Source organism: Columba livia, chromosome 5, assembly GCF_036013475.1.
Source record: "Columba livia isolate bColLiv1 breed racing homer chromosome 5, bColLiv1.pat.W.v2, whole genome shotgun sequence".
Taxonomy (NCBI): domain Eukaryota; kingdom Metazoa; phylum Chordata; class Aves; order Columbiformes; family Columbidae; genus Columba; species Columba livia.
In genome coordinates this window covers 56,785,032-56,811,873 of record NC_088606.1, presented here as the reverse complement: position 1 = coordinate 56,811,873, position 26,842 = coordinate 56,785,032, and positions in this window count along the sequence as shown.

Genomic DNA, 26,842 nt, shown 5'->3' with positions numbered 1-26,842 from the left:
GCTTCCCTGGCCAGCTGTGAGACCTTGCTGGGTAGGACAGAGGTAGAAGGAATATATACACTGGGAAAACGCACATATAATTCTTGTAGGTAGATCATAAGAGTTAAGGGGGACCTGTTTCTGGGGCACGCATTTGACATACAGAAAATTTCCTGTATTTAGAGGCAGCTTTTTTGTCTTATTTGGTGAAGGCCATATCAGTGTGCTCAGCTGCATTTCTAAATGCATAAGGTCTGTTTCCACACAGAAGCTCCACCACTTCATTTGGTTTAGGTCCTTATATGAATCAACATTGTTAATTTTGCTATCCTGTCACTACAGCATACTCAGTAGTTGTGCAAGTGGAGGCTTGATTTAGAACAGCTCTCTTATCTTGAGTAGTGGCCTGAATGCTCTTGTGAAATCACATCTTATTTTCTCCAGGTTTTCTTTGCTCCACTCAAGATTGTCCCACCAATGTGCAGCTACTCTGGCCATCCCATCTGAGCGGCTGGTGCCCGCTGGCTTCTCATGGCCCAGGCAGCTGCTGCAGCTGTGGCCTCGCTCAGAGACCGAACAGCTCGTGCTTGCAGTACACATCTATCTGTCACTACAGCAGCTGCCATTTTTACGCTCAGAAGGGTGGCCACGTGGAATCTCTCCAGTGGGTCTCTTGAGCATTTACATTGCCTAAATACCAGGGATCCCCTGCCTGCAGAGTAAGCGCTTGTGTATCCTGGGTCTTTCTATCTACAGAAGTAAGCTGTTTTCTTGGTTCCCGCCATTTTTAATAACTGAAATTCATTCATATTTATGGCATGATTTCCCAAGTACCCATGTCCAGTGTTCTTTGCTACTTAGAAACCCAATAATGTTTTTCACAGTGCAAGGCAAAAGTGCTGCTTGGGCTTCCTTTAAGTTGGTATATTGAACACTGACCTGCATATTGAATTGATATGATGAACCACATGGATCTCAGGCCAGGTCTAAGCCTAGTCAAATGTAAGTTTTTGGTACCTAGCTTAGGCACTTCCTTTTTTTTCTTCTACATGCATTTATAGACTTATATAAGCTTTTCCAACCCGGCTCCCGCTCCCATTTATACATACAATAAAAGAAGCTAATGGTATAACATTTAATGTTGTCATAAGTGGTGTGTTTCAAATCCTTACTTAGAGTTTCTTATTTCAACACTATCTGTGCTGAAATTTTCTGTTCTGCATGCTGGCATCAACCCACTTCAGTCTGTTTGAAATTAAATAAAAAAAGTTTCTATTCTTTCCAGAAAAAAGAAGGCAAAGTACATTTTGTGTGTTCTTGTATATGTTTGATCTCCATCACACTGTTCTTTAGCCTCGGTCTAAAAATTTTGTGGGATCATTATCTTTTGCTATTCCAGTGAAAGTCCATTAGGGAAAAGACTGAAAAATATTTTTTTTTCCACTTAATCAGTAGAGATTTGGTAGAAGCTGAATTCCCTGCACAGTACACGCCAATAACAATATTGCAGAGATGGGCAGAATCTCATCAGGGGTTATTTTTCATAGATTTTTAGGATACTGTGACATCAAGCAGCAGAAGTTCAAGTGCATGCCCACCCAGCTCAGTGCAGCATCCTGCTGGGGATGCTGGGGCAAGGAAGTCGGCTCCCTGCTCTGAGCGCAGCGCAGGCCGGCAAGGCTGAAAGAAATGAGGTGCTCTTGGGGTTTCAAGGCTCTCTTTTCTGTTCCTCAGACTGAGGAGGAGCAGCAGGAAACTTTACTTGACTGCAGAGTTGAGGAGCTGTAGAAGGACTTGGCTAGAAGTGGGACCTAAGAGAAAGCGAGAAAGAAGTCTTGTGGAGATAAGGATGTGAGATGCTGTCATTGGCATAAGAGATGACAGGAAAATTGGGGAAGAGTGTATATGGTTTGTGGTATGAGACAGAAAGAGTTAGGATTGGGAACCTCAGGGTAATGTATAGGAGGGAGACTGGAACTAACAAATAGAAGAGTAAATACTACTAGAGTGAATCTGAACAAGCTATATGGTACCGTGCTAAATAGAAGGCTGGGGTGGGAAACTAAATCTGGAGGTGTTTAGGGCTGCATTTGCAAAAATATTGGCATAAGTTAAGGACTGGGACTGTGGAAGAACATGAGAGAGAAGTATTTGCAACAGAAAGTAGTAGATTGCAACCAAAGGTTCTTCATCTCTGGACCAGAGAGGGAAAGTTGAGATACATGATGTCCTGCATTCCTGTTCTGCAGCGGGTGCCTGGGGAACCTGTGTGCCTCTCAGGCCTCCCTTCAGCCTGCTCCACACACAGGCTACCGTTGCTCTTACTGTTCACGTGGCCAAAGCCTCTGCTATGGACCATGAAGGGCCAGCCCTGTATTTCAGTATCAGTGCCATTCTGCACAATAGGTTTTTTCAGGCTTTCTTTTTCTCTCCTCTTCTGTATTTTTTAACAACCTATGAAATTATAGATAAAAGGGTACAAAACCATGAGCATTGCAATAAAACCAAGCACACACCAAAAAAAGAGAACAAGAAAAAAGAATAATGCTGTCCATGAAGGCTTAATTGGGCCCCCTTGTGTGTATACATTTTGATACTGTCTCTAATTACATGATCACACACTGCTTTTTCCCATGGACCCCTGCATTGTTCTGTGCACTAAGTAGAAGGTGTTTGCTGAATGAGTGCAGTTTGAAGTTGTTTTATTCTCGCTGTGGCACAGGCAGTCCCAGGCTTACTGTACTGTAAACTGCTCAAGACCAAGGCTGAGCACAGAATTACTAATTTCCTTGAGGGTTTTTCATTGCTGCCTGTTTTACAAACACTAACGTTTATTTTCAAAATGCACTTGCTCTGAGATGAGTGGTAAGACTCTCCTACTCCTGCCTGTGGAAAAAGGGGCTGCACGGTGGTTGAGTCTGAGATAGCAGGGGCCTGATGTTTTCCCGGCTCTCCACAGTGTAAGTCATGATGTGTGTTCAAACCAGGCTGCACACTGACTCCAATTTGCAGCTGATGGGTGTGGAGTCTTCTGTGATATGGACCTCTTTCTCAGGTACTCTTTCTCAGGAAGTGGAAAGTGAAGATAGATACTACAAATAACAAATTCTATAAGAAGGTGAGTACAAATGATTTGCCTGAGATTTTGTAAGAACCGGTGATGAAGACCAGCTGTAATCTGCAAGGCCAGAACTCACAAGTTAACCCTGCGATCATTTATTCCCCATCTTAGTCCTCTGACTTATTTATCTCTCATTTCCTGGTCTCTGCAATGAGAGGATGAAGACTATGTAGGCAGGCAGTCTCCTTCACTGCTCGGGACAAATTCAGAGTATTGGTTTAGGATGAATGATGTTTGGATCATCTGGGAAAGAGGTCATTGTGCAGTCAAACAGTGTATCATCATGGACATGCACAGGGTAAGGGCTGAATTAAGATTGTGCAGAGGGTCTTAATTATGGCCTCTTAAAATTTCTGAGTGCTTTGCAACCTTGATGTTCTTCTAAAGTAGTTTGTGTGTACATGTGTTTAACATATATTGTTTTTTCATTTATTAAAAGACGCTAGCAGGCTGCACTCTTCAAATAGTTTTATAAAGAGTCTGTGTTTAGCTTTCTGAACAGGTTTTTGAAATCAATACAGAAAGAGCCGCTAACAGGAGGTAAACTACAAACCACAAACACTTTCAATAGGATAGCTCGTTTTATATAACATTTGATATCATTTTCACAGCATGATCTCTACTTTCATACTGTGATAGCTTTTACCTGGAGTTTAGATGATTCATTTTTGTAGTGAATACTTAACTTTTATATGAGGAAAATGCAAGAGAAGCCAGCACAGCATTAAATGAACTGTAGTTGCAGCATTAAATGAACTACAGTACAGTAATAACGTAGAATGCTAAGATCCTTGCCATCACAGAAGGCTGGATTAATGAATGCTCTATTGATCAATAAATGAGGAAATATGGAGGCCTGGTATTTTTCTCACAGCTTTTTGGCATATCTAATTTAATTTTTAAAAGTAGATTGGGCACTCAGACCTTGTTTAGTAATTGTTAGAAATCCTTATATAATTCTGCTTGAAAATTGACTATGATTTCCTTTTGGTGTAGATCTGAGAGAGTCACATGACTACGTCAGTGCATTTTCCTAATCTTTTTGTTCTTTGAAGTTTTTTAGACAAATTTAGAAATCCTAGCTTTACATTGACTTCTACAGTAACTGCTAAGAGGAGGGAGAACATTTTTTTTTTAAAAAAACTTTCATGTGAATCATGGAATCTTTTTGGTTGTAAAAGACCTTTAAGATCATTGAATCCAACTGTTAACCTAACACTGCCAAGTCCACCAACAAATTGTCCCTAAGTGCCACATCTATGCATCTTTTAAACATCTCCAGGGATGGTGACTCAACCACTTCCCTGAGCAGCCCGTTCTGGTGCTTAACAACCCTTTCAATGAAAAAAAAATTCTTAATATCCAATCTAAACCTCCCTTGGTGTGACTTCAGGCCATTTTCTCTCATCCTGTTGTTTGTTACTTTGGAAAAGGGACCAACACCCACCTCACTACAACCTCCTTTCAGGTAGTTGCAGACAGCGATAAGGTCTCCCCTCAGCCTCCTTTTCTCCAGGCTGAACAGCCCCAGTTCCCTCAGCTGCTCCTCATCACACTTGTGCTCCAGACCCCTCACCAGCTTTGTTCCCTTCTCTGAACTCTCTCCAGCACCTCAACGTCTTTCCTGCAGTGAGGGGCCCAAAGCTGAACACAGGATTCAGTGCTGAGTACAGTGGGACAATCGCTGCCCTGGTCCTGCTGGCCACACTATTCCTGATACAAGCCAGGATGCTGTTGGTCATTTTGGCCACCTGGGCACACTGCTGGTTCATGTTCAGCCAGCTATTGATCAACATCCCCAGGTCCTTTTCTACTGGGCAGCATTCCAGCCACTCTTCCCTGAGCCTGTAGCACTGCCTGGGGTTGTTATGACCTAAGCGCAGGACCTGGCACTTGGCCTTGTTGAACCTCATACAATTGGCCTCAGCCCATTGACCGAGCTGGTCCAGATCCCTCTGTGGAGCCTTCCTGCCTTCCAGATCAACACTCCCCCCCAACTTGACATCTGCAAACTTACTGAGGGTGCACTCGATCCCCTCATCCAGATCATTGACAAAGACATTAAACGTAATGGGCCCTAATACTGAGCCCTGGGAAACACCATTTCTGAAGGGAATGGTGATTATTCTTTCAAAGAGATCCAGATTTTTCTGTGTTTTATGGGAAGTGCATGGAAATAAATATGTTATTTTGGCTTTTCTGGAAAATGGGTGCTGTGGTTGAGGTTTTTTGAGCTACTCTGCTAAGCTTCTGTTTTCATATGCTTGTAACTTCTTATGAGTAATTTTAAATTGAAGATTTCTGTATATGATTCCCAAGTAGTTCTTATGTCTACTTATTTCTAAATGTTGCAAAAATGAAAAAAAACCCAATCAAACAAAAATAACAAAAACCCCATTGTTTTGACCCTGCCGAAAAATATCAAAACTGGATAGTTTGCCTTATTTCCTCTGTTCATCAGTCTTTTTCCTTTCTTCAGATTTCCATCACTATCTCATTTTACTCTTCCTCTTCAGGAAACATATTAATACGTGTAAAACACACATATGTAAAATGATCTGACAGCTATTATAATTCTGTCAAATGTGAGACTAGTCATCAGAAATGATCTTAGAGCTTCTGGAGAGAACAAGCTTCTGGAGACAAGGTTGAGCTGAACTCTTTTAAAATTCTGGTTAAGAATTTTGTCTCTAATTCTTGCTTTAGAAAAAAGTAAAAAAGGAAACCTTTCCTCCTTACTACAAACCAAACAGACCTTGTTTACTTCAAAACAAACAAAAAACCTCTTAGATCTTCTACTATTTTTATAAACTGAGGATTGAGCTGATTCTATCAAACTGTATCTTGCAGGACCTGCGTTGCGCATGGTCAAGATGAAGGTGTTTGACCCTTTCTATGTTTGTCATGATTAGATATTGTAAAGCCAATTTAATACGAATGAGACACTCGTTTGAGTACTACAAGCTTTGCTAATAAATGCTGAAAGTCCTACCCTGGGGTTTCATGCACATTTGAAAGCAGCTACCCTTGATGATTATGTTCTGTACTTTTCTGTACTGAACAGCATACTGTGTCAAATCGATATTTCTTCTGCTCCCTGAGGTTCTTAATTCACATGTTCAGAAAACTTCATGTTTTGTATTCCTTGAGATACACCCTACAAAACCTCTAATACACACAGAAATGCACATTAAAGGGCCCCTGCTTGCACTACCATCTGTGTGAGCGTATCACCAAGAATGACTGAGTGAGGTTTGCTTTACAACTTGAACCTTTGTGCGCAGGCACTTTCCTCCCAGCCTAGCTCTGTCTCGGGACTCTTCTGTTTCTCCTGCTGGAACTCAGGAGACAGGTTTTACCTACAATGTGTTTTACAGTGTGTGCATGACTGTAGAGCATGACTTCTTCCCACTCCGCTGTCTAAGAATTGCATATCTGAACTTGTTTCTATGGAGGTTAAAGTATTCCTAACCTTAAGTGGAATAATGTTATTTCTGGAGCCTCCTAACATAATTTTTATTTCTAATAGTGTAGGGATCCTAGTCGGGGTCATAGCCTGGGTGTGCTAGCTGCTGTACAAATGTATTATGACAGTTGCTCTCCAGAGAAGCCGTAATTCCTAAGAAGATGGCTGACTGTGCTCTAGGGTTTCTGTCTCTTAATGTTAACTTTCAATGCAAACGCTGGCACTGGTGAATCAGGGCTGATTTACACCTGCCAAGGACTCTGCTCAAGAACTCAGTTAAATTTGAGACACTCTCAAATTTCAATTTAGTTGTTTAAAGCAACAAAATCTTGCAGGTGATTTACACTGTCTGTCAAGTTTCTTGAAAGGAAATCAAATCTGTTTCCATCAACTTATGTTTTTCTTGAGCTATACAAATTCCTTCTACGTAGATGGAGCCTGCCATATGTTTAAAACACTATAAGGCATGGGATGGGATTAGGAGGGAGGGCAAAATTCCTAGGATAAGCAAATACTTGGGTTTTCTGACAGTCTTTTGGGAAATGAAGTCAGGTATGCATTTCTGCTTCAAGAAATTACTATGTGTGGCAGACTTGATGTTACAGTCATTTACCTTTCCCTTCACAGAATCTCCTGTCCAGTCCAGCTTTCAGTGTCCTTGCTATTGCATCTCAAAAGTGCATCCAAGCTGAGCAGTGCTCAGGACAAGTATCTCCCTCCTCTCTTCACCATACTCTTATTACAGAGGCCCTGTTCTCCGGGAGGGACATTAAGGGTGATTGCTCTGAGTAGGAAATACTTTGGGGGAAGAGCAGTGTATGAAGCAAAAGCTTCTGCAAGTTACTATGCTTGGAAACAAAAAGGTAACTCTTCTCTGGGACCTTTCTGCACCCCAGCAGAAACATGGGTTCATAGCAAACATCTCTCCATTCAAGCAGGAGTCTGAAAGGAGTCTCGGCAGGGAAGAGGCATTGGGACGTGTTGGTCCTTAGAAGCTTTGTTCGTGGTGGGAGCTGCCTGTCACGGTGCCCTGTGCCCTCCGCTCCAGGCTGCTTGTTCGAAGTTGGGAGCACAGCAGAGCAGCTGCGCAAGAAAGCTGCGGTCAGGCCTGAAGGTTGGAGATTGGAGATCTCTCTCTGTGATGTTTTTTGCATGAGGTAGGGAATCTAGTAAGAATCAAAGGTGGCCAGAGGGAAATCCCAAAGCTTTCAAATTCTGGAATCCCTGCAGTGAGACTTCAATCACCAGTCTTAACTTCGAACAAGCAGGTCAAAGGCACTCCCTGTGAAAACCCTTTCATTTAATTAGACTTTCTCATGTGATTAAAACTGCCTTTGATATGGTTTATTAACAGTTTCAATCCAAAATTAACGTCTTACCAGTATAAATTTGGACATTGATCTCTGACCCTTCCTTTTTTTTGTTAGGAAAGGTTTCAAGTAAGTCTGAATCTTGCTAAGCAGGAGAGAATGCAGGATGAACTAAGTAACTGTGTCTTGCAGAATAGCTGCTCAGATCCAAAGGGTTAAGATATGTCTTTCATTTCACGCAAGGATTCTGCAAGTGATAAAATTATGTGTTATCAGTGGAAGGGTAGTTTGCCTTGTTTTTTTCTTTTCCCCAGTATGAACACTGGAACATATGGAGACTGTTGTTAATTGAATAAGAACTGTGTCTACGCTTATAAGACCCTTGTTATGAGGATTTTAATTGTCTATTAGTAAGCTCTACTCTTTTTTTTTTTTAAAAAGGCAGTAGGTCACTATCACAACAGGACAATAGATAAGTTGCTGAAAAAACAGGTTTAATAGTTTAAGTCTTAAGATCAATGGTGAGCCCTAGCACAAGATTTCAGGCCAAGTCGGAATCTACATATTCTTTAAGTCCCAGGCATCCTGGTGAGATGCTGTAAAGAGGGCCAGGCACAAAGTCAAAGTCAGATTCATTTCCTTTCATCTTCAAAACAGGTATGATATCGACTTCACCTTGAGCTAAAATTTGTCCTCTGATCTGATAAAATCATTATTTATCATTTAAATATGGGACAGTTCTCATACCTGCTCCCCAAGCCCCTGCTGTGCACAGTGGCATTCTGTCTTCAGTTACAGCTCATGCGGAGTTGTATCTTGGTGTGAAAGTGGCTTTTGATTGCAAGCAGAAGCTGCCACATTACCCGAGATGATATCGCTGATTAACTCTCTCGTAGTTGTGGCCATAGAGGCCTTGACATCACAAATTAAGGGCAGCGTTTCACTCTTTGTCTTGAATCTGCTGGCATTTGCTGACTGCACCCAAGAATTAAACTTCAGTTTTACTTATAAGAGTCATCAATAGGAAGAATAATTAGGCTTCTGTCTTCAGTGAGACTTAATAAAAATACACCAAGAACTGGTGGTCAGGCTGATTTTCAACGGGAATTAGTGAAATGATTGTTATGGGTGTTCACCCCTCCGCTTCTCTCATTTTTTTCAAGTGCAGCCCCCTCATCTCATCACAAGCAAAATCCTCCCTCGGGCAGAACAGCTGACAGTGACACTTCAATCTGCTGATTCTGATCCCAACAGCATTCTGAATGAAGGGAAAAAAACAAGTGTATTTGAGCATTAACAAACTGAGTTGCAGTATTTACCAGGATTTAAAATGATTGTCTTTCAAAAGATTCAAGTGTGAGCAGGTGTTTATGTAAATGATGATTCTTTAATTTGTCCAATAGTGTCGTTTTATTCCCTTCCTCCTATTATTCATTTTACTATTTTGCTTGTGGCATCCAGCTGTGATCCAGATTCGCAATCAGACCATTGTTTTTAGTCAAGTTCATCAAAAGGTTATATTGTATCTAATAAAGTCCAATTAAGACATTTGTGTTTTTCTGTATGTAAAACACTTGAAAGAGCTCTGTATGCACTCTGCACAATGTACAATAAGTGACTGTGGAAGGTAATGATAAAGATGACCTGATCAGCTCATTTTGTTCAATGAAATAAGCACCATGATATGTTGGAAAATACAGAAGACTTAACTACTAGAAAACTGCTGCTTGGAGAAATTGTCTTTCATAGTTTTGTTTGTTTCTTTTTTTGTTTTTTAATTGTGGGCCTGTATATAAAGATTTTGTGACTTAACGCATGTACTTTTAGGTACATGGCAAACTGAATGTGTCCACATATTCCTGAAGATATCATACATCATATCCTGTAGACAGTATGCGCCCAAAGTAGAGTAATAGGTCTAAAGCAGGTTATTTGTAACTGGTGGTGTTACCATAGCAGAGGTAGCTGGGCTGTCCTCTTGTGTTCATTTACTGCATGAATAACAAGAATTTATTTGGTCTGGCCAAGCTTGCCTTGGAGTCACAGAAAGTGCAGCAAAGGAGAACGTGTGACAAACCAGGTTCCAGAGTTTCTTTTTGTAAAACTCCGGTTGTGAGGCACATCAGGGGCTTAAGTGTTGCTGCTCGTCTTCTTTGTCCCGAGGTGGCCCCAAGCACTGTCTGTTCAGGCAGGAGATGATCTCCAGGTGCCAGTGACATCTGACCACAGACTTTTCCTGATTTCTGTCCTTGTTCTGCAAAATAACTGGTGCAGAACAAGCTCTGTAGGCCTCCAACATTACAAGACTTTCAAAACAGAGTCACTCCTTGCTCACTGTATAAATGCAAGTCAGGTGCAGTCAGGGTGTGTGTTTTGGTTTGCTTTGTTTGAAATCTGATTTGACTTTCTACACCACTTAGCAGCTGATGTGGGGGAACAAGGTGACCAGGCAAGGTGGGGCCTGTTCTGCCGTTTCGGGAGTCAGTCAGTCAGTGGGATATTATCATTATATCCCAGGTCTAACAGTTACACTGAGCCAACCAGCTAATCATTTCATAATGATCCCTAGTCAAGACAGTTTACTTTTTGGCAAGGATTTTTATTTTAATGTCCAGTTTTGAGAAAGTAGCGTGAACATTAATAATAGCTAGTCATCATTGTGCTAATGCAGCCAAACTGCTTTTTGCTCACTTTTACCAGGAATATTTTGAAACTTTAGTTTTCAGAAAAACCCGAAGTGCTGCTGCCCAGAGAGATAGGGAATACAACAGAGGATATGACCTTTCTGAATGTTTTCTTATCAGGCAGCATAAGTACTATATGTCCCACTAAGCTGCTTCAATAGAACCTTGTCAAGTTATCACATTACTTGACATGTTGCTGATAATGAATACATAAAAGCTTTAGATATTGAGGACTCAGAGGAAATAAATAAGATTCACTGAAAAACTGCTCAACATATATCCCAGGGCCACATTCTTTTTTTTTCCATGTGGTTTTTGTGCTGCCTTTGGTACCTTAGATAAATGGGATGATGCAAGACTTCCAGCTTCTTGAAATGTAAAGTGTGAGTAGATAAACAAAGAAAGTAAATGGTCGTCTATCTCCATAGTGGAGAACTCAATCACATCGTAATCACATGAGCCTTGTGCTCCAAAACTGCATAATTATTTGCTTTTCTACTACTGCTTGCTCCTATAGCTCTGGCTGGTGTCTGGTGTCTGCTACATCTTCTCTTGTCCCATATTGTTATGAGGGCTGAGCTTTGGGGAAGAGTTCGTATTCAGCTTTGCAATTTTGCCCTGACATAGATAAATTCTTGTGACTTTGAGGAATTAAAGAAAAAACTACAACAAAACAAAATGCAGCAGACAGAACTAGGATCACCAGCATCCATCCCTTTTGTCGCTGTGGTAGAAGGTGGCCTTAAGAATTAGGTATCAAACAACACTTGCCGAGAGGCTGCCCAGGGTTTCTCAGCTGACGCCCTCCCCTGCCAGAGGGAACACAACATGCTGGAGAACATCAGGATCTGTTCAAGAGGAATGGGGTGACTTACCCCCCCCTCCTTTTCTGAAACAATGTGTTGGTAGTCACATAGCTCTGGAATGGTTTTGGTTAGTTAGTCCTATGTCTCACCTGGGTCTGGAAAACTGTGTGTGTCATCTGTCCTAAAGATGGTCCCACTGGCAGAGGTTTTGGTTTTGCTTTATTAGCAGTATCCCAGTATACCTAGGCAACAAGAGCTGACAGCGTTGAGATTTGTTGCACCTGAACTTTGGATGCAGCTTGTGATAGCTATCAAGGATTTATTCAATAAGCACTGTTTGTATGCCTCTGACTGTAGAAGGTAACTTAATACCTTCTGAATCTGATCTCCACAAATTCTGACTTGGAAGAGCTGTAAAATTTGTGACGGGCAGCTTCTTAAATAAATACCTAATAAAATATTTTTAGTAATCTCTGAATCAAAAATACACATTCTGTTCCCTCTCTAATTCCTAGTTTTTCATGTTTAGATTAAATGAATTCACTCCTTTAGCGAAGATGACTTTGAGATTTACTTCAAGTTTACTCATTTTGTAGACAACAGTATGCTTAAAGCAGAAAATAAGAAACTAATATTTTCCCATTTTAAAATGACTCCAAGCACCTATAAACTACTAACCTAAGAAAAAGCACCTGTAGAAGTTCTTTATCTTCTTCTAGCACCCTGAGAGCCATCTTTCTCTGGAAGCCTGTGCTTTCATTCTGGGCTCCTGTTGTATGTAAAGACACGGTCTTAGATCTGGTATCTTGCCCAGTTGAGGCTTTTTCCCATGTTTAAAGTCACCTCTTGTATTTGACTGATGAGGAGGAGGTGGGAAGCACTGTTACAGCACAGTGGCTCACAGTGGCTGTAAGCAATGATATCTAACAATGCCCTCAGGAGCTAGTTAAAAAGCGCCTCGCACACTCAGGAAAGCGCTTTAATGTAACTGCATTAGAAAGCTGTCAGTTGCTTGTTGGGCAAAACAGACTTTTATTTTGCTGTAAGGATTATTGAAGCATTTGTTACACAGTAATTTGGAAATCATAATAAAACATTTCTAATTTTATTTCCCCCAGCAAACAACTAATGGATCTAGTGCATCGCAAGCTCAGACAGCATGCTGTAGAGCCGTGAAATCTTGTTCATCCTCCTAATTGGGAGGGCAGGGGATAGAAGCTGTAGCTATTTTTTTTTAAGTGTCCTTTAAAGAAAAAGAATTTTCAAAGGCAGATGTAGGAAATAACTTCATATTTTTCAGCTTTTCCACTGCCTTAAACTCTTGGTATGTTTGTGCAAATACAATTTAGTGTTGTTCAAATGACATGTTAAATGCTGATGAAGTGTCAGAAATCTAGTAGATTACTTAAATATTCTTAGTAGTCCCCCACATCAGGAACCTTGGCAAGATGGTGACAGATTTATAGAGATTAGATTTTGCAAAATCCTAAGAGGGTAACTGGCAAAAAGTGCTTTGTAGAGGGCATCCTTCAGCGCTCTCTACAGGCCAACATTTTACGTGGTTGAGAAATGAGTGATACATAAAAATTAAAAGAAAAAAAATGTTTCTGAACTGTTTCTTTAATCTGTCCAACTTGTCTCTTTACCACATTATGATTTCCTTAATGAATTTTCTTTGAAATTGGAGAAGTAGAAATCTGATCAAAAAATTGTGCACAAGCTTTTAGTAGCTATTCGAGAGCTGATTGTCAGATATGCTTAGGTCCAGATATTTGAAGATGCATGTCAATGCTCTTCAGGTAAACTTTAAATACAGACCTGTAATTTAAAAACAAACAAACCAAAACTGAAACAAAAAAACCCCAAACCCAGAACGAACTCAACAACAAACAAACAAACCAAAACAAACAAAAAACCCAAAGCAAACCAAAAACCAGCCTCACGTCAAGGAGGGGAGAAGAAAAAAAGAAAGTAATTAAGTTTGGTGATTTGCTGAATTTCACCCTTAAGTCGTAGTTAAACCTGATCATATACCACTGAAAATGTCAACTGTTATTGTTGTGTGAATAAGTTATGTGAATTTTTGCAGAATTGGCATTCCCATGCATCCAAAATGTCACAGGCCTGAGGATATAGCAATGACAAAAGCGGATAAGGGAATTCATAAATCTGTTGAATGGGTTTGCAGTTGGAAATCCAGAACACTCAGGTGCATCTGAGCAGAGGCTGGAACACTCTGTTTATTATTCACTATCCTCAACAATTTCAGGTAATGTTCTCCTACGAAAAAATTCTCCCCAGACAAAAAAACATTCTGTCTTGGGAAGATAAATTTAAAAATAGTGATTCACAAATCATGTTTTTGTCAGCTAAGGCAAATTCAATTTTTTACGTCATGCATTCCAAACAATACTTGCACACAAACTTGCTTCTTCTGAGATCAAGGTGAAAATTGTCTTATGTTGTCCATTAACCAAACTTAGTGGAACAGCTCTTCATGAGCGAGGGGTGTATATTGCTCAAACCTGGATATTAGATGAACTGTAGTAGAGTTTGAGTTATAGACCTTGAACGTGAAAAACTCTGGACAGCAAGTACAGGGTGTTTCACAAAGATGGACCCATCACAAAATATATACTGTTTTGAAAATGGGTCCATCTTTTTGAAACACCCTCTGTTTCACCTAAAGTGGACATGAGCCTTTAGTTTCAAATGGACAAGCATCAACGTCTATGTTTAAAGCTCTAAGCAGCAGTCTTTCCCACAGAGGGCTGAATTAAAATCTGAGACCAGAAACCCTACAATTATTGACTGATACGCAATGGCTTCTGTAGAAGAACCCTTTTTTAGTTTAAATACAGGGCTTTTTAGAAAATGTGTCATTATGATTTTAGTCCATCTTTTTCAGTATGGAATTCCAAGTAAGTTACACTTGAAAAGCTTGGAAATATTCTTTTTCATAAATTGCTTATGTTTCATGTCAAGTATCAAGATGAAACATGGTATTGAATATGTTTATTTGTTCTAGTATTTTCAATATATGCTGTTAAATAGTGGCTGTTCAGCTACCTGTATGACACACAATGAAATGTGTGAGAGAATACAGTGAAATGGAGAATAAGATGGAAGTCTGGGCAGAAAAGATCAAATACCTGATTTTGTTTTTGAATAGCAGCGCACATGAGAGACTTCTTTAAGAGATCATTGTGGCAGAGAGGAGGAGGAGAGGAAGACAGAGGGCCCTGGAAGAAAGAGGAAATAAGTTTCTGAGATCTGCAGCCTTTACAAAGAAGGTCCTTTAGATACAAATAACGTGCACATTTATAAAAGAGAGTAGTGGGTTTAGAATTAGGAACTCAGAATACCAGTGAGCATCCAACAATGAATCTTAGCAAAGAAAAATACCTATTGCAGTAGGAGCTCCAGTTGTGCCTTAAAAGTACAACGGAGAAAGGACAGAAGTGAAAAGACAAGTCTATTCTTCTTTCCATTCAGGAACGGACTGGCCTTCTCTTCTGACAACTGTCGTCTCGGTTTGTGCAATGCAGCCCTTCATGAGACCTGGAAGGATGCTTGATGGTAAACTGTCTTCAAGAAAGAACGGTTCATTACAAAAAGCTTTAGAATTTGGGCCTCCTTAACAGCCTTTCAGATAAAAGGGACACACCAGTCTTTCTTATATGATTTAAGCAAGAGTGTCATCACTGAATAGATCTGCAGGATGGCAACAAGGACAGAGATTTATGTAAGAGCTTTAAGAACAGAGGTTTATAATTAATTAGTCAGCGCTGAATCGGTGGAGCATTGGGAAGGAGAAGTAAAGAAGAGACCCACAGTGCTGCTTGCAGGTTAGTCTGAAGTGAAAGCTCTTGGGGTGCGGGCCAGACTGACAGAGTTCTGCTAAAAGGAAAGAAAAAGCATTAACCTGTGTTCATGCCTGGATTTAATTCCACAAGACACTGCAGGACCTAAAGCAAACCAATTGGGACCTAAGGTACATCAAGTAACATTTAACCAGTTGTATGTTCTTTTTATGACTTCTGTTTGTGAGGGAGATGAATGCATGTCTTAGACAATGAAACATTTCCCCTGATTATAGCAAATGGTGTTTCTTTTCCCTCGCGGGATGTAATAGAAATATCAATGTTTTATACCTCAGATTAAAAAAGCTCGAGTTTGATAAAAAATGAAACACATTTAGTAGAGTTGTTATCCCAGGTAAGGTAAAGTACCATTGTACAAAGTCATAGGCACAGAACTGTAAGTACAGCGGATTCACTTACTCGCTGTGAATCCAACCATGCTTCTGCATACTACATCAAAAATCCAGGCGAGCTTGGAAAGAAAGGCTAGTGGCCAGGCTTCTGTAAAGACCACAAAATCTCTAAGCAAAGCCAGGTGATACCTTTTATCAGAGGTAACAACCGTCTCAATAAATGCAGCAAATTGAATTTTAAATTGGGACACAGACTTATATAAGGGGAGAATGGTGTTGGGGAGGAAAGCAGATGAGAGGGTGTGAAAACAGAAGAGAACTAGCTCAGAAAAATAATCCTGGGAAGTGTGTCCAATTTTTCTAACATTTATAATCACTAACTTCTCGCAGTTGTGTGGCTATCTGTGACAGTAGAGTTTGTCCCCAATAGTTTTGATAGTGTGTTAAGCACATGTTTTATTTCAGGAATGTAAATATGCAAAATAGATATGCTGAAATATTTTCTTTGATGTGGAATAATAAAATTTTAAAAGAAAGTGATACAGGCTTGCCTTTCCCTTCTGTATAGTGAGCTGCAGTTTTGCATTTAATTGTATGGCCGCTGGGGGAAAACTTTTCCAAGCCTGCAAATTTTCCAGGAGCTCAGGTCTTTTCCGTGTTGTGGTAAAACCAAACTGTCCCAACGTGTGCTTCTTGTCTGTCCAGGAGAGACACCTGTGCTAGCATAGCCAAAAACCCCACTGGCTTGGGAGTTTGGCTTCAACGAGGAAACCTCTCCCCTGGGTGGTCTGGAGCAGGTTCCTCACTGCAGGGCTCTGTACCTGCAAAGTGAATGTCCTCACCACCAGCCCGCCCTGCTGGCTGCTCCAGACAAGGCCACCCATTGGCAAAGCCTTGTGTCAGATGGCAGCAACGGGAGAGCGCACACACGGGTTGGGTGACCGCAGCCTTTCTGGAGAGCATGGTTGTGGGAGCCTGAGGTACCCCCGTCCCTTCTGCAATGAGTATTTAATTGTGTTTGTGCAGTAGGATAGTGTGAGGAATCAAGACTTTTCCTCCTGTTTCAGGCAAAGGACTTGAGTTAAGAATTTCATCTCAAGCTTTAGCAAATGAATATTTTGAGAAAAAGAAAAGAAGCAACCAGTGAAGAATTGGCAGTGGGTCTCCTTAAAGATAGATTTCTGAGTTTTCTTTCTAACACCCTAGAAATATTGTATCTCATTGCAGTAAATAAGAAACTTTCTGTATGGTTCTAGGTGAGTATGCTGTGTTTGACAAGTTCTGCATATTTAACTTTCCCAGTTTGCTACCAGACTAGTTCCTGCTGCTTCTCAAAACACTGGTTTCCAAATATCTGACTGTATTCTACAGTTATGTGCAGAGGTTTTGTGTGTGTCAAGGCAGTGTTTTCACAGCTCCATACTTCCGAATGGAGGTGTTCATCACTGTTTGAACTGCGATTTCACCGCAAAATTAGGAAGGATAGTTTTCACAGTTAGTTCTTTTGAAACAAGTTTTCTTGTAGTGGAACCGATCCATTGGTTTGGTGTTTTTTTGGTTTTGTTTGTTTGTTTGTCTATTTATATGGCATTTATAGCAGCCAGGAACTATCCAGCATGGAAGAAGCTTTTAAAGAAAGCCTGCTAGTGTGTTATTGAAAGAGACCATGGAGTAATTTGGTTAGGGGGTGTCTGGGAATGAAGCACATGCAAAGAGCTGAGAACTGGGCTGATGGCAGCAGCTCATGTTTGGCATTTCATGATGTCAGTGTCCTTCAGTCCTGCCTTGAGTGAGTCCAGCAGCCTGTAACAGAGATCCCAGCCTGCCAGTGTTTTCTCTGCATTGCTTTTAAGGTGTAAAATACGATATAAATTTTAAAAAATGGTTGTAATCTGTATTTTATGGAATATACGTGAAGTTCAAGGATCAGATTTCAGACATTGTACATTGGCATGGTTTCTTTTATTTCATATTTTATGCACACGTTGAATTCAGCATGCTGCGATTTTACATTTGTGCTGGTTTACATCATTGGCTGTAAATGTGACATCAGAGTGTTGATACGTAACATACTGAAACTTCTCAAGTTGGCAATTATGAGGATGTTTCTTGTGCTGTACTACAACTGAAAATCACAGATCCTATGAGATAAATTTTCTTAGAGTTTTGTTTATCTAGATGTTGCAAACCAGTTGTTTTTGTTTTCTCTTGTGTTTTCTGCTATGTAAGCTGGAAATTTTTAGTTGGTAAAAACTTGTTTCTTTTTAAAAAATGTCTGTCTTTTATTTTTGTGAACATGAATAATTGTTTTGTGAAGATAATTCCCACAAATGTTTATATTCAGTTAAGTCAATGCTGACCTCTAGTTTCATGGGCTTTTGCTAGTAAAAAATTGAAATCCTTAAGAACTTGAAAAATCTTACAGAAGAAGCCACAAGAATAAATTTTAATAACAAAAGATAATTCAATTATGCAGAAGTATGAAGCTTCTGTTTTTTTAATAACATTATTAGATGCTTTAAGTTTTGCTCAGCTCCCTCCATTCCCTCCAAGTGCTATAACTGAGCTAAACTAAACATTATCATACTGTTTTAAATATTGTGTTTTAACATATAGTATACTTTCCAGATGATCTAACCTCCTTTAGAAGTACTAGTCCCTGAAAATGTGACTGTGATAGCCTGCATTCCCAGAGAACACACACTAAATTAGAGAGTAAACGTATTTTACTAATCACAGCTTGCACTGCTGCTAAGTTAAAAAACTTTTAAAAATATATTTTAAAAGATAGCCACATGTGTTATTATTTTTGCACATTTAAATATTCTGAAAGTCTCGGCGATGAAAATCAGTCCTTTTGCCATATTAATTTCTTACACTGTCTTTGAAAATCCCTCGCAAAATATTTACAGAATAAAAAGGATATAATAGATATATACGGTTATCGAACCTCCAAAATTCACCAGGACTGCTTGAGCTTGGCAACTCTGCCACAGCTACGACAATAAAGTCACATCCAAGGCTCGGAGCTTTGCGGTACCGTTGCAGTCACGTCACAGTGACAACAGATAATGGTCGATCTGTAGTCACAGCACACCCAAGACACTGCACGTGCATAATGCACCCCAGTCACCTATTGGGACAATCACAGACATACCAGAGTATCGTTACTTACCCCCTAGTAAAATTTTAGGTGTATCATGTGGTATTCATGTCAGTCCTATGGATTAGAAGATTTTTCTTGAATTTCCTTGGTTTTGTTCCTCTGTAAATAGAGTCAAAATTCAAGGTAGAAATATCTTTTTTGTGTAACTCTGTTGTATTATATGTCAGTTCTGCTTTTGTTTAAAGAATAGTAATTTCTATTTCAAGAAGTTTACAGAATACTAGAGTGATTTTTTTCTCTCCATGTATCCATTTAGATAATTTTTGCTTAAAATAAAAAAAAAAAAAAGAGAAAACTCACTAAAAAATATATTATCCAAAATTACATATATTAATCACTGTTTGAAGGCCTGAGGTGTAATATTTACATTTTGCAATTTTATTCAGAAATTAGAACTAGATTAAAAACTAAAATATACTTTTTTTTTTTTTCTTAATGATCTTTTAAAACATTTATCATTGAAAAATGCCCACCAGAACATTCTGTGTTTTCATGGTGGTCTAAGTTTCATTGGTTACATGTTCTGGAATATGAGTATGACTAATATTTGAACCACAGTCATGCAATGCGATTTAGGATTGCATCATCCATTTATTTTCAAGTGCATGCAAAGATGAAATAGCTCTACACGAGACGTATACAATGTATTCTGCCTCGCAGCGTGTCATCTGTTCCAGGATACATGCTGTCTATGGATCAAGCAGCAACAGTGTTTTTTCTGTCTGTTTTGGAATTTCTTCTTACTTTGCAATGATTTTATTTGAATTTTTGGATAAAATTTCAGGAATTCAAATGTTTATTCAGAAATCTGGATAAAAATATATTTCTGTGTTTTTCAATATAAATTCCTAGTGTGCAGATACTCATTCACTTGGAGCAAAACATAAAGATTCAGAGCTAGAAATGCATTGAAATATAGTACTAAGGCGTTGCTTAGAAGAGATGAGAAGTATACTTTTTCTATATTTCATGTTGAAAGTTTGACATTTATAAACTGAAGCTGCAATTGTACAATACCACGTATGACCCATTAGAGTTCCAGCAGGTACCACAACAACTTTTGGGGCCACCCGTATTAATAATCAGCTCTACCTTATCCTCTCTCAGAACAGGCAAAGTTCTCTTGCCAATGGCATCATTTTGAAGTTTTAACTGCATTAAAAAAACCACAATTGCCTTGGCAAAGTCGCATACAGTTGAAAAAAACAATCATAGCTTTTGTATAAGTTTTTGAAATCTTTCTAAAAAAGAAAACCAGAACTACATGTCTGCTAGATCTCCACAGGACAGGATAAAAAATTCCTAGAGAAAGGTCATCCTTCTTTCTTAAATTGCACAGATCTTGGAAGATGTTTTGTAGAAGCCAATTGTATTGTGTGGAACCCAATTTGTGGTGTCGCTCTTTAAATCCTGTAGGATTTTCCGTGGAGTTTGTTGTTCGGTGCAAAGAGCCAGGTCGTTGTTTGCCCCGAGCGCGAGGGTTGCTCTCGCCCCACGCTCCGTCCCCCCGTTAATGACGGGGTTGTCACGGCTCGCGCGTCTGTCCCAAGGGAGGAGCTCGTGGGAACGGAGGGGCAGGTCATTCTCAGCGACAGGCTCCTGGCTCGGGATCTCGTTCCTGCCAGAAATCTGTCTGAGCCTGAATCTGGCAAAGTTGAGGAAGCAGTGTTAAATGCGTCTCTTTGTTCAAGGCTTCCACTAACGGCAGGCGCAGGAATTTCGCTTGGCAGTCGGTATCCTGGCTACCCTTTTCAGGGTACTTCTATGGCTGTTTCAATAGCTGGGAGGGGCAGGGAGCAGTTTTTGTGGTGGTTTCAATGTAAAATGCACCCAGGTACTGTGATAATTTTACTTGGTGATGCAAATATATGATTGTGTCTATAAGATATTGGTTGACTGGTTCTAATTTTGATTAAAAAGGAGAGCCTTTAGATTATATAATTTTAGAAAAGTCTGAAGCCTGAAAAATATGCAGAGGAATAAGATCTGTGTGTAGTAGGTGAGCAGTTTATAGACTTTTTATCATGGTATGTTTTCATTTATTACTTTGGATAAGTACCACAACTGCGAAGTAAGGAGAGAGATTTTTTTTTTTGGGGGGGGGCGGGAGGGCATGGAAATAGATAAGTGTTGTTCGGCCTTAGAAACAAATGTAAAAATCAGGCATTTCATGTGTATTCTCGTTCACAGAATATGCTCTGGATTTAGATGCTGACTTGTGCAGTCAAAATGTGTAAGAGTTTTTGCACAAGACAGATTTTCCTACGGGTAGAAGCACAGTAGTGTTTTGATACTGAACAACAGCTCTGAGGGAGCCAGAACCCGCCTTGGGCATCAGCTAATTCTATTGCCAGAAGGACTGCTGGTTTATCCCTTTTCAGAAATGAGCTGATGTCTATCTCAGTAGGCAGAAGAGCATTGCCTGTAGGAAATTCACTACAGTGTATGAGTGCAGTGGGGTCTAGACATTAAAACTCCTCTGTGGAGGAGCGCTGGCATGTGTCTTTTCCAAATTCTGATTGATTTTGTCAATTATATTACTATTTGCTCTCTGGGCACTGTTGTCAGTGCATATAGACAGCGCTTCTCCTGAAAAGGTGCCGCTGCTCAAGTTAATTCAAGAGTTCCTTTTGCATATTGTTGTTGCTTGCTTACCCTGTTGTTGCTTAGGTGTATTAACAGGTTTTCCTGCATGCCCAGCATTTATTCTTTTGCTCTGTATGTGTGTTTGTCAGTGTAAGACCCTCTTATTAAACAACATGAGAATTGAGAAGAATATCTTAGTTCGTATCTATGGCTAGATATGAGTCCCACTGTTCCCCATCCCCTAGCGTGTCTATCCAATAACAACTAGATAATTCCCTACAGCTCTTGTGGCAGAACACGGTCCTAAAGAGAGATGTGGAGAAGGAGAAGAAGGACGAGAGACAAGTAGAGGGACTTGAATATGGCTGCTGTTGGCAGCGAGAAAATACCACGGGTAGTGCTGTAAGAGAGAGGTTAAACAAATACAAGAAATGTTTAAAATTTCCGTGGTGCTGAAGAGGAGCTGCTTGAACTTTGCTGTAGGGGTAAAGGAAAAGGCAAGTAGGAAGAAACATGTCTGGGTGGGAGGGAGCTGACATGTCTGAAGTGAGAAGTGAGTGGCTGAGTTAGTGGTTGGATCACTGGAGGTGGGTGGAAACACTTATATTTTTTTCTAAAGTTACAGGGAAATGGTTTGGAAAATAACACATCTTAAGCTTGCAACTCCTTGCAACTCCTTTTTCTAGCCTGAATCACAAAAGAAAGTTCAGAAACCAAAGAACAGGTTATTGTACTGTACTATTTCTAACCTAACTTAAACTGGAGAACATTTGCATATGTGTCAAGTCCTCATGAGGATTGCAGCACAAGTGCTCAGAATCAAGTATCGTTAGATGTCTTTAATCTTGAAACATTCACCCTTCACGACGCAAATGATGAAATAACAATTGCTTCTTGTGCTTACATCTATTTTTAAAGAACATTTTCTTCCTTTTCCTATTGCTTTTTCAACATCTTTTTGTGAATACTACTTGCCCTCACATCACAAAAGAAGTGTTCTGGCAGACACACCAATTACATCCTGTCTCAAATTTGACTCCATCCCTACTGAGTCCAGGTACCCAAAGGATCACAGTGTGACAAACTACACGTTTATGTCTGTGGCTGGCGAGGAGATTGTGCCCAGTCCTGATGAGTTAAATTCTTGGTCACATTTGCCCACAGGCTGTGCTGTCATGGGTCTTTCTGAGTAAGGAAGTCTCATGTCCAGGATACCAGGTTTGTTCAGAGGGTCCCAGGTGTTTAGCAACTCACGGCTGACACACTTCTTACTGCATTACCCACCTCTGACTTGCTTCTTTTTGAAGACAGAATATGGTTCAAAGTCTCTGCCAAGATTTTTAGACCTTTACATAGACATGTGTTTGCTACTTTGGGACCACATCTTCCTGTGTGTGATTTTTCACCCTCCACTGTCACCAGGAGATTGGAATCAGATTGGGAGACTTGTGACTCTAGGAGGCAAAAGCTTCAGAAGAGCTTGGTGAGAACTGCAGAACACTTGGCTGGGATGGCATTGTCCCCTCCACAAGGTGGCTCACAAAATGGCAGTCTTGTTCTGGTCATGGAAAGGAAGATAGAGAGAGAGGAGACATGAAGTGTGTTGTCAACCTCTTTACCTCCTTGAATTAGCAAAATGCTCTGACAGTGACATTCCTAAATAGCAACACTTCTATTTCACTCATTTCTAAGAACCTGGAGGATCTCTTCTTTTTAATTCATGAGTACCTATTTTTAGGTCTTCTTTTATTGCTAATTCTTATGCTGACTAACAATGCTAACAAAGCTTTTTACATAAAGCAGGCTGTCTTACATCTTGATTTTTTTTATTCTGAGTTATACATTTTAATTAGTAATAAGTGATATGAACAAAGATAATTGAAACATTTCATCACTACATACTTAATCCTTAGATTTGAGATGGACCCTGGGGAAAGAGTTTGCATCTAGACCTAATGGCATAAACACATTCTTGCATTAATTGTCGGAAAACTATTTCATAATTTCTGTTTTAAGAGGTCTTCAGTTATACACACATTTAGAAACCTTTTTACTCGACCGAAGTTTGTATGTGTGACAGTGCAATTGTCTTGTTGCATATGTTCTCATCCTGTTAAATTTCATATCATTTCTTTAGGATCTCAGTTGAAAGGATTTTTCTCTTATCATTCTTTGGGCTTAATTTTGCTTTGGAAAATCAAGCTCTGTGCTCTTTTTGTTTCATACCCTGTCATTTAGAATCAGACAACAATAATTCTGGAATCGGAATGTGTTTCTGTTATCTGGCTGATTTTGATGGATTGTCATGCGTCTGTTTGACTTTGCAGGGGTTGAATATAGCATTAAAATGTTTTGAGCAGTTAACTGAACAAACATGCCATGGAAACTAGAAAGGAAGGTCACTGGCACAGTGTTTGATAAGCAAAGCTTCGCAGGTTGTTTTTATTTTATTTTATTTTTTTTTTTTTTTTCAACTCAATAAAAGCTTTGAAATAGTGCATTGTAACGCAGTTTGCAGATTGCTGAATTATGTACTGTACACATGGTTAACGATTTATGGGGCCATGAGTTATTTAATCTGGTAATGCATATACTTTGTATAACAAGCAAGTAGATGAAAACTCTGGAAGAAATTGTTCATCCTCCAAATGACACACATTATATACTGTGTTATCAGGAAATAAGATGACTTTTTCCAGCCAAAAGTTGTCACTTCCAGTGGCCATTGTCTCATCTGAAAACATCAATTACACAAAAATGTGTAATAAATAGTGTCTTTCATTTGGGGTGTGTTAAGTGCAAGGCAAAATAGGGTGATCTCAGATCACTGGCATTAGGTTCTTGCGTTGTCATTGTTGTAAATTTTGTTGCTTTGCAGAATGGACCCAGCTTGCAGCAAGGCACTTGATTTCAATACCTGCTGGAACTGAAATATGTTCTTGCTGTAGAAGCGATTTTGATCCTAATGAGTGGGAGGTGGTAGATAGCTGTAATGATGTGTTGCAGCATAGGACAGAAAGGGTAAGGATAACCAGGGAAAAGCATTGTACTGTTCACAACAGAGATGGCTATTTCACAGTGTTGGCACAGGACTTAGCACACCAGGGCTCTTATTCTAGATTGACATTTGTTGGTTACAGAAAAATGAAAGGAGAAGAAAAGGAAAAAAGAGACTGGCAAGCATGAGGCAGTAAAATAAAGGAATCTATTGGGGGCAACAGAGGTAAGGTGCAGGTGGGGAAAGCAAAGCAAGTCTCAGAAAAGAAATATCTTGTGTGGAAAAACTTTGAATTTCTTATGGATGGGGAAAAGCCTTAATCTTCAAAACTGCGTGGAACAGAAAATGGGGAGTGGAAAGGGAAGATAAGCTCTGATTCTTCTACAAAACTGTCTGGTTTTTGACATGAGAGTGGTAGACACGAAGGAGCAGGGACTTGTCACACTTACTATGTCTCAGTGTCTGTCCCAGCAACCAGAGTCACAGATCATATCAGACAGGATAAGTTCTTCATGAATAAAAGCAGACGTGTTGTGTCAAAGTAGGTGACCCCAAGGAAAATAAAGCCATATCACAGGCTTGGACCCTTCCATGTACCCTGGAAGAAGGACCCTTGGGGGCTGATCACATTTAAGAGCCGTGGATATAACTAGGCATTCATCCTCTATAAACCGAGAGAGTATGAATGGCATGTTCTGGATATTAACAGCATAGCCAGAGCATCGCTGAGCACTTGTGCTCGCCTAGAAGGCTTAGAAAGCTGCACTGAAGTGACTGACTGTCACAGATATTGGTGATGATATGCATCTCCTTCAGATCTGTGTTCTTTTCCTCTCCTCAGGCCCTGAGGACAGTTTTCTCCAGCATTGCTGCTGAAAGCAGCCGAGGAGCCGTGTGCCCCGGTGGGTCAGCAGGGTGTGATGGAGCAACGCAGACCAGCATGGAGCCTTTTCCATGCCACAGTGACCTCCATGCTCAGCAGAGCTGCCAGGGCCATGCTGTGCTCCCCACACCCTTCTGTGAGCAGCTCCTGCTCACCATGGTCGTTTCAGATTGGATTTTTCTCTGAAAGCTGGGACACCCTCTGAGAAGTGAGGGAGCTACACCAGCCTGTCAGAATGGCACTGCTATACGAGTGCTTCTGGAATGGCCATATTCTTCATAGAGTTTGGAATTATTTTTTCCCTTAAACGCTTGAGAAAGTATCCAGCTTTTCAATTTTCCCTGTATGTGAAGATGCACAAGTCTTCATTCCCATTTCCAGCATCTGACTTCAGCAAAAATCCCTAAGATTTTCTAGTTTCAAATTGTACTTTTGTGAATAACGGTGACTCAAACATCCCAAAGTATTTTTAATGTTCTCCCTCAAATCCCTCAAAATACCGCAGCTAGGTCCGTGCAATTAGCTTCAGAAAACCATGTGAAAATGCAAATGTTTGCTTTCTTAACCAGAACTGAAAAATATCAAGCATTTCTAAAGGAGAAACAGAACAGTGTGTTCTACTTTCCTTATGTATTTTATAAAAAATGCATATATGAAGAAATGAATATAAATTCTTTTAGGAGCAATTGTTTCATAAAAGAAACATGAGTTTGCTTTGGCAAAGATGCCTGTGATTTATGGTTCATTCTGTAAACTTGGCCAAACAATTTCCTTCTCGTTTATGATTGGAGAGCAAAGCTGTCAGGGGCAGGGAGTTACAGGATGGCATCTGTTCTTAGAGCAACAGGATTATGTTTATTCATGATTAGTTTATGCAGAAGCTGCATCAAAGACTTTATTTGAATTTTTGATAAATTTGCCTTGTTGAAAAGAAATATTTTTCTTAATTGGACCTTGTAGGAAAAATCTCAGTAGTGGCAAATGCAAATGAGGAATAATCTAAATTTAAAGAGCTTTTTTGTTTTTTTAGAACACTAGCACTCAAAGTAGTGTGAGACCACTGTCTTTGCACTTTTTAATAAAATTGTGGGCTTTTCTTTTCCCTTTAATTCCACATGCATGCTGCATGGTACTACATAGTGCTTTAACATGTAGTTTCTTCATGTGTCTTTACTGAAAGGAGGAGATAAGTTTATCAGTATAGTGCTCAATAGCCTTCTTTCCCTGCTTGCTTTTTAGTGTTGAATGAGGTTTTATAAAGTGCCACCAACCATGCCAGTTTTCCATATTTTTGACTCTATGTAAATTTTTGCAGAGATGGGGAGAGCAAATGAAAGATTGACACTGGTATCTCCTAAAATGTTCCCTGTTTTTTTTAAAGTGGCTTGATTTTCCTTATAATGTTGCCAAAAACCTAACAGATGATGTTTTCAGGATCAGAGACAGGAGATTGAAATGTTGCTAATGTCTGTAGCACTTAAGTCATAGAATTCTGTAAAGAAATGTGGCATGATTGATCTGATTAATCATTTAGATGGGTGGTGAGGGAGAAAGAAACTTCTTTATCATACTAAATTTTTATATTTATGTAAGTGCTTTTTAGACACTGAACTTAGGTGTCCTTGTA